The sequence below is a fragment of the Lygodium microphyllum genome, chromosome 6, assembly GCF_053477565.2.
Source record: "Lygodium microphyllum isolate KBCC chromosome 6, Lygodium_microphyllum_v1.1.10, whole genome shotgun sequence".
In the NCBI taxonomy this organism is placed as follows: domain Eukaryota; kingdom Viridiplantae; phylum Streptophyta; class Polypodiopsida; order Schizaeales; family Lygodiaceae; genus Lygodium; species Lygodium microphyllum.
The window spans coordinates 172,854,985-172,863,472 of NC_141140.1; the positions used below are offsets into that span (position 1 = coordinate 172,854,985).

The 8,488-nt window shown below is 41.0% G+C and overlaps 1 long non-coding RNA gene across 2 annotated transcripts; it reads right to left on the reverse strand.

The window, feature by feature from the left end:
- Positions 1–7,039: 7,039 nt before the first annotated feature.
- Positions 7,040–7,915, reverse strand: LOC148035417 (uncharacterized). 2 transcript variants are annotated; one of them, XR_015691235.1, is made up of 4 exons: positions 7,829–7,915; positions 7,628–7,713; positions 7,331–7,517; positions 7,054–7,102 (listed from the first exon to the last, which is right to left on the reverse strand). It is a non-coding gene; the product is annotated as an uncharacterized LOC148035417 (long non-coding RNA). The 2 variants fall into 2 exon arrangements; XR_015691234.1 differs by having other exon boundaries at positions 7,040–7,517.
- Positions 7,916–8,488: the final 573 nt, after the last annotated feature.

An 8,488-nucleotide genomic window follows, 5' to 3' on the forward strand; every position in this document is an offset into this window, starting at 1 on the left:
CCTCTCTGAAGTTGGATTGCAGGAGGCCAAGTAGAAATAAAAAAGGACGAGAAAAAATCGGGGAAGAGTGGAAATGTTCCTTGTAAACCATGCTTTGGCGGACCCAAGGCTAGGAAGTTTTTATCTCCACCTCGAGATGAGGAAGGCAATATACTAGTAAAACAACCAAAGAAGTACAAAGCATGGAAAAAGTTGCACCTTGCTGTTTCAGATTGGAGCAATGGGGGACGAACGAGGATTGCGAAGGCAGAAGTGTGGATACACCTAGATAGATTACCAACTCTCTTACAGAAGTTGAGGTTTATGGATGGTGATGCCAATGCATTTAAAGAGATAGCTGCTAAATTTCATAAGTCCATGGTGGAGGCATGGACTACAAATAGCATAACACACTACATGGTCAGTATTATCACCATTGCAAAAAAAAATCATCATTTCGAATTACTTTGTGTTTCTAATCTCTTTTCTTGTGCAGCATATACTTGAAGCACATGGTCTATACTTTGCAGATCAAGGAAGTTTGGCAATATGGTCAACTCAAGGCATGGAAAGATCTCACTGGCAAGCTCGCTGTGCTTTTCAAAAGGCAACTGATCATGGAGGTGGCATCAATGATTCCAATTCTATGAGGCAATTATTCCAATGGTGGTATAGGAGACTAGAGATACGATACAAGGAAAAAGAAAAGAAGTCCAAAACATCTCAAGCAGAATCTATAAGTAGGGTAATATATGAAGTGAGAAAAGCAAGATATGAAAACAACACAGCTAGACAACGGCACGCAGAATGGTTGGCAACCCAAGAGAGAGATGGCAAAAAATGGAGACCTAGATAAAGATAATAATTTTGATGCATTTAGAGTCCACAAGAGAGCACAAGTCCCAAGGATATGACATATCAATACTCATATCTCTAACATGAGATGTCTTATAAATTTTCTTTAAAATTTCAAAGGTTTGGCACTATGTTTTTCAAAGTCGATTTTGAACTTTGTTTTTTAATTATGAAAAGTCGATTTTGAAATCCTAAGACAAAGATATGAAAATTCCAAACATTGGAACATTCACTAGCCTAGAGAGAGAGGGGGGGCATGAGGGGGGTGTCAGGAGATAGAGAGAGGTAGGGATGGGGTGGAGAAATGAAATGAAATGATAAATTTAAAATTAATTTACACCACAGTAAGTTTGAAAGTTTCGTATTTAAGTCGTCTCTCCTTTCATTTTTTCCCATTGCTCTCCACTCTACCCTCCACCTTTCTATCCTTCATCATCACAGTCATGGCACGTTCCAAGCTTCCTATCAAAAAGGCGCCTGTGAGAGCAAGAGCTCAACACTCTTCCGAATCTAGTGAGCGTACTGTGAGTGACAAAGATCCCCTGGTGACCGATAATGGTGGCCCTACTGCAGCCAATAATGGTGGCGCTACTGTGGCCAACAATGGTGGCCCTAGTGTGGTCGATAATGATGGTTCGCCATTGTCCAGAAATGGTGGAGCATGAGCTGCTCCACCTCCCACTACTGCTCCAGCTCGTAATACACACCCTCCAATACATAAAAAGCGAAGATGGAGACCAGGCACAGCTGCGCTACGCGAGATAAGGAAATTCTAGAAGAGTGCCGACTTGATTATTCCTAAGGCACCATTCTCCAGGTTGGTGTGAGAAATACTGCAAGATCTACAGTCAGGGCATCATCACAAGTTCTTTTCGAGGAACTAGGCAAGGAATGTGGGGCGATGGCCAAGCCAAGCCTTGCTTGCTCTCCAAGAAGCATCTAAAAGCTACTTGATTAATCTAATGAGTGATGGTCAACCTTTAGCCATTCATGCCCAACGTATCAATATTAAGCCCATAGATCTGGTTCTTGTTCGCAGGATCTGCAATAAAAAGGATGCATTTAATCTTAATGTCAACAATATGCTTTGAGAAGCTACCTTGTAATTGGATCTATGTTTTTAGCTCCGGTTTGGTTGTAGATTGTAAGGAGCTTAGTTTTGGGTTATCTTTCGAGTAGACCTTCAAGTATTTGATAGTAGTGGCCTGCAAAATGGAGCTAAATTTTCCCTAGCTCTAGTTGTACTTGGTGCGATGCACTATCTACCGTGTATTTCATAGTTTCGCAATGCTAAATCCAATATGTGATATTCTATTTTGACCATGTTTCGCATTGCGTGAATTTTCAAGTTTCCAATTTTGTAAGTAGTTTTGTTGAGGATAAATTCAATGTGCAACCACGTACACGTCGATGATCGGTTGTACATGGGCCGATGCACTATATCCTTACTATATTTAGTGGTTTGGCAACAGTATATCCGATATGCGATATTCCATTTTACCCATGATTTATTTTTTGTCAATTTTTAAGTTTCCAGTGTTTCGCGTTGCGAGGTTGACAATACATTTAATCTGCAGTTGCGCACACTCATTATCAGTACATTTAATCTACAGTTGCGAGGTTGACAATACATTATCAGTGCAGTATAATGCAGTTAACGCATTTTTTAAAAAATATTGAACCGTCAAATTTATAAATTGAAATCTAGTGAAACTTCACCCTCATGCTGGGCATTAGAAAAACTCATTTATATTAAAAATTTGGCCCCATCAGAAGCCTCTGGGTCACCTGTCTGGAGGCTCGCGTCTGGGGCCCTGAATCTAGGGATGTAGGGCCCCAGACGCGAGCCTCTGGACAGGTGATCCAGAGGCTTCTGTTGGGGCCAAATTTTTTTTAGGTGGTTGATGTGTCCTTGAGGAATCTACAGGTAAAATTTCATGTGAATCGGAGCACTGGTGATATTTTTCCAAAGCGTGGACTCGTTAATTAAAATTTTAGGATTTTTGAAAAGTTTGGCTATAAGTTTAAAGTTTCACCTCATTTTACACATTTCACTTTTGAGTTCTGAGTTCTCTCTCCTAGAAGAAATGGTACGCACCAAGCAAGCGGCCCGGAGATACCCCCCTGGAAATTCCATACGGCAGCCACGTCCTCCAGCTCCACCACCACCACCACGACGCCAGCATCGCAAGCGTCGATGGAAGCCAGGCACAGTGGCTCTTTGCAAGATCCGCCACTACCAGAAGACCACTCACCTCCTTATACCGAAGGCTCCATTCCAGAAGTTGGTGCGGGAGATCATGGAGGGCATACTGATTAGGAACAACAAGACCCAGTTTCCAGATATATCACACGCGAAACAACCGGATCGCTGGACTGCCTAGGCCCTCCTCGCACTACAAGAAGCTGCTGAAGCCTACCTCATCAACTTATTTGGAGACTCAGTCTATGCAGTGGTGCATGCAAGGAGGGTCACCATCACTGACAGGGATCTGCGGATAGTCAGGTTCTTTCGGCGATGGAAAGATAGTCCTCGCGGAGGTCAGCAAGGATAGAGGTGTACAACTCAAAAGCACATGGAATGTAGCTTCTGAAGACATTTTGTAAAGCCTTGGTTGTAATGGACCCCATGTAAAATTGTTATTAATACAAATACAAAGTTTTTGGCGCGTCTTATTTTTTTTTAGTCGCTTGATATTTATTTTATTTACGTCGTTGAGTTATCGTTACATGCGTTCGAACAAATACATGTTGCGCACGAATTCGATAAAGCACTGCGTATTAAATTTAGGGTAGGAATCGTGTTACGTATAAATTCGACAAATAAACGTAACATTTAAGTAAAAAACAATAGTAAATGACACGTATCACAAACTACATTGCACGCGAATCCAACAAACATCGGTTTTCATTACTTGAAGAGAAGATTACAAAGTGCAGTACATCAGTGATGCGATATCAGTTAGGCAATAAGTACATCTATTCTCTCCTAGGCTTCTTTGAGCTAGGCTCACCATGGTCAGAGCTATTCTTGATCATAGGCAACAATACATTTTGCCCCAATAGTTCCTGTCTAATGACAGTGGGGTCTTCAACACCGAAAACCATGCCACGGGCCACCATGGAGAAAAGTGGGCCAGACCTAGTATACTCGTGAATAAGTAGAGTAGCTTCGAACATCGAAGCAACACTTCTTTCTCCAGGCTGGAGTTGGTCGGGATGGTCTTGAAGGGCCCAGCCTTTGTTAGTGCCCTCAACTTCAAGAAGTTCTCGGCAAAAGTAGGAGAGCATGTCTTATGAAATACAATAATGTCATTGACAAGCTACCCAATGTACTCCTTCAATGCCGAGTCTTGCACCCTTCCTTGGCTACCAGATCGGCCACCCTGCCTAGATGAAAACTCATCTATATAGACAATCTCCTGCAACACACAAGTTCAGTATCAGACTCACTACGCATGGAGTGTGCTGAAGATATATAAATCATATTTATATGAAACTTAACTAGTAGGGCCTCTAGGGCATCGGGAGCGCACACATGCCCCAGACGCGAGCCTCCGGCCAGGGCACATCTAGGGGCCCGATCCCGACAAAAACACATGTGTGCAGATTTAGGCCCCCAGACGCGATCCTCTGGCCAGGGCACATCTGGGGGCCCGATCCCGACAAAAACACATGTGTGCGCTCCCGATGCCCTAGAGGCCCTACTGGTTAAAGTTCATAGGAAATCGAGAACATTACCTTCTCTGCATCATCTATCTGCCGCTGTAATGGAGCATCCAGGTCTGCTCCTGCCACTGGGCCGCCCTCGTCTCTCTCCTGGGTAGGCACTGCATAGTCGAGTCGAGGACCAAAAAGGCTTTCCTACAACCGCTCGAACTCCTCATCAGAGATTTGATACTGTGGCGCCGCATCCTCAATCTGCTCTTGGATGCTCACAATGGCAGAGATGTCATCGATGCTCGTGCCATCATAATGAGCCACCTCATCAACATGTGGTGGGGCATCCTGTAAATCAAAATCTATGAAATCACTAGGTGCATCACGCACCATGATACAATATAGTTCTTCTTCCCTAAGCTCCAACAACTCTAGCACATCCTGCATGAGTAGATATTCCACCCCCTCGATGGTGATAGCATGGAGAGAAGAGAGGGGTGGCTCTTTGCTCGTGGGCATCTCATCAGGGCAGGGAGGTGGGTGCACAATGGCCAAGCTCTGTGCTACCTCAACACTCAGATCGAGAGTGATCTCCTCAGGCTCCCTCTCAAAGTACTCTAGTAGTGGCCAAGAGGGTGCGTCAATGTCCTCGTCACTGTCCTCTTGCACCTCAGTGCACATAACATATATGGCAAAGGCGGCATCCCTCTCAATGAGATCCATCGTGACGTGGTCCTGTGACGAGGTGGGCACTGCTCTAGCACGGAGATGTTGCCCCACATGCACCACGGCTCGACTTATCACCTTTGCATGGCTGGATCCGGCATACAAACTATACAAAAAATCCATGGGAACCCACCTGAGAGTGGAGTCGCGAATAGAGCAAGTGAGAGGGTTCATTGCATCACAAAATGATGCTAGTATACTAGAGTCAGGGTCTACAGCGCAAAGCGAGCTCTTTAGACTCAAGGTCACGCAAAACCTAGGGTATATCTGGTCCCCTATGTGCGCGTAGCATGTGGAGCTGATCCATGCGGCGAAGGCGGGAGTGGTAGCCATGGCACACAAAGAGAGAAGGAAGAGAGCACAAGTGTAGGGAAGTGGGGAATGAAAGTGAAAATGAGTTTGGAGTTATCGCTTTTATGTGTCTAGGGTTCTAAATAAAGGTTCTTTATAAAGTTATTAACTCTAAAGTTTCAAATTAAAACTCTTACCTTAGTTTCTTTATTTCAGTACTTTAAAGTCACTGTTAAAATTACTCATACAGACAGACGCTTCATTCTACATTATTATATCCTCGAATATGTTTGGGTCGCTAAGTATATTCAAGTCTAACGAGAGAAAATATATAATTTTTTAAAGAAAATAAATCTAAAAGGCCTTGAAATTCCCTTTGGATCCAATTTAATATTAAAATTTAAGAAACGAGCAGCATAGATGCGCTACAATATATCATTGTGCAAAGACAATATTCTCTAGATTATAGACCTCTAACCTGCAATTTAATTATGATTTTTAACTGCACGATTGAGTAATTACAATATGTATTATCGCACGCTTGGATCACAGTAAATTAAAATCTAAAGTACTCAGAAGTTCAAAAAAGGTATGTATTCGCTCTTTATAAAGTTTTTTTACAAGGATTCCACTATCTCAAGGATATGTGGAGAAGCACATTGTTTACATGTCATGGATTCCTCACTACGAGTCCTGACTTTTCTATTATCTAACTTGAAATAGAAGTTGTAGAGGGGCTCACTGGACATTAATTGGATTTCTTGTCTCAGAAAATAAATGGGCCAATGACTCTTTGCGCTGACTACAAAAGGATTATGACCACTCCACAAGATTACCACATCTACGAGCGCTGTATGTGTGTCATCTCGGATATCTTGATCCAAACTGATCCACTCCCCTCGCAAAAGTCGCCATCTTCTATATCAAAAGCGAACGCACAGAGTTTGTCTAGCAATGAAATACCTGTAATAAAAACAAAAATAATGGTAAGTGAATGAGACTAACATAACAATTCATCTAAGCGAGACCTATGTCAATTAAATCAAGGTATGCAAAGTAGTAAAAAAGTTTTACCTGAATGTAATATCAGATTGGTTGACCCTGCACTCAATCGTCTCATAAAAATGTGTTCTTTTGACTTGCCAAGACTCACCCAATAGCTGACTCATCCATTCCTCGGATGGACACTTGCATTGATAAGTAATCTTTGTTTTCTTCAAAAAATCACATGAACCAAACAAATGTGCAAATAATGAGAATGGAATAAACCAACTAAGATGCACATCTTTGGAGCCTGTGGTGGGTTTCATAGCACTATTGATGTCAGATTTTATCTTCGACTTGCAAGCTCCTGACAACTCCAAGCTACCAATGAACCATTAACCACTAGACAGTGGCGGCAATGGGACATGCTGCAATCTCTGGCTTTCTACCACATACAATGAATTATAAAAAAAGATATTTTGAGTGGCAAGTTGACTTGCAGAGGTATTATCATAGATCAAAGAACCTATCTCTTCATGCCAAATATGTATCTTGCCGCTTAAACATTCCACATTCTGCCATTCATGCAAAGTCGATGGATATAGAGCTGTCAATCAAACAAGACTGAATTAGAATACTGCAAAGACTTTTAAAAACAACTCTGATACAAAAGAATAATCAATTATAAAATTTAACAACTTACTGTTTTGTTTATAATTTGCAATGTTGTTCTCGTCGTGTACAGAGATTTGTTTATGCGTATAAACATGTTGAATCAACACTTCTGTTACTGCACTTGTGCCATTAAACACTTTTCTGAACTCTAGAATTCTACCTTTCCAATGTTTGCTAGGGTTTGCAACATCCTTGCGCTTGACCTTGAAACTCCCTCGAGTACTTGGGTGCATCAAAATCCAATCCAACTTATAATACTTATCACAAATCCAATTACCGCCATTATCTTTCCTGTTGAAGACCTCCACTGCAAGTATGCTACTGATATTTTTCCTCCGTGAAGACATCTGTAACAACCAAATACAAAAGTTACCTATCAACATGTGTATAATTTGCAAATGTTCTCTCCAAATGAAATTAAATTTAAATGGATCAATTTAAAAAAGAAACATTGTACCTGTAATTTCTTTCACAAAGATCCCTAGATATGTTGAACAAGAAGTTGACTTATAGCAAGACCATTGTTCCTTCACTGACAGATTCCTGCAGTACAAAAACAAAAGAAATCTTGGGTCAACGCATACATATAACTTATATAGGCTTTGTCCAAATGCGTTGAAATTTAACCATGGAACAACAGTAAAAAATGGCAATATACCTATGGCTTTCTCTGCAAAAAATCCCAAAGATGTTGTAGAAGTTGAGTTCTTAATAAATCATTGTTCTTCACCCTCGGAGATTCTTGGAGTAAAAAAAACAAAGGAAAGCTTAGTATGCATGTAATTTGTATACATTTTGTCTAAACGAGATAAAATTTAACAGTGGAGCAACAAAAAAACAAAACAATATACCTGTAACTTTGTTTATAGAGAAACCCTAAGATGTTGAAGAAGAAGTTGAGTGTTCAAAATATCACTATTCTTGACTGTAAGAGACTCCTAGAGCATCAAAACAAAAGAAATTACATGTCAGAGAATGCACATAACTTGCACAGGTTTTCTCCAAAAGAGATAAAACTTTACCATAGAACATCTATGGAAGAGAAAAATATACCTGTAGAGTTTTGTGAAGAGAATCTTAGGGCTTTGGTAAAACAAGCTCTGCTCTCATAAAACACATGAAACTCTCTCTCTGCTTGTGCAAATCAAATGAAATTTTATAGGGTTACAGACAGGGCAAGCAACAATGAGGCTGTAAAATTTCGTCAGGAAAGAAGAAGCAGGGAAAGAGATATGACAAATTTGAGTTCCGCCTAAGAAAGAGGGGAAAACTAAAAAGGGGAGAAAAGAAAAGTCAAACATAAAAAATAAGAAAATGA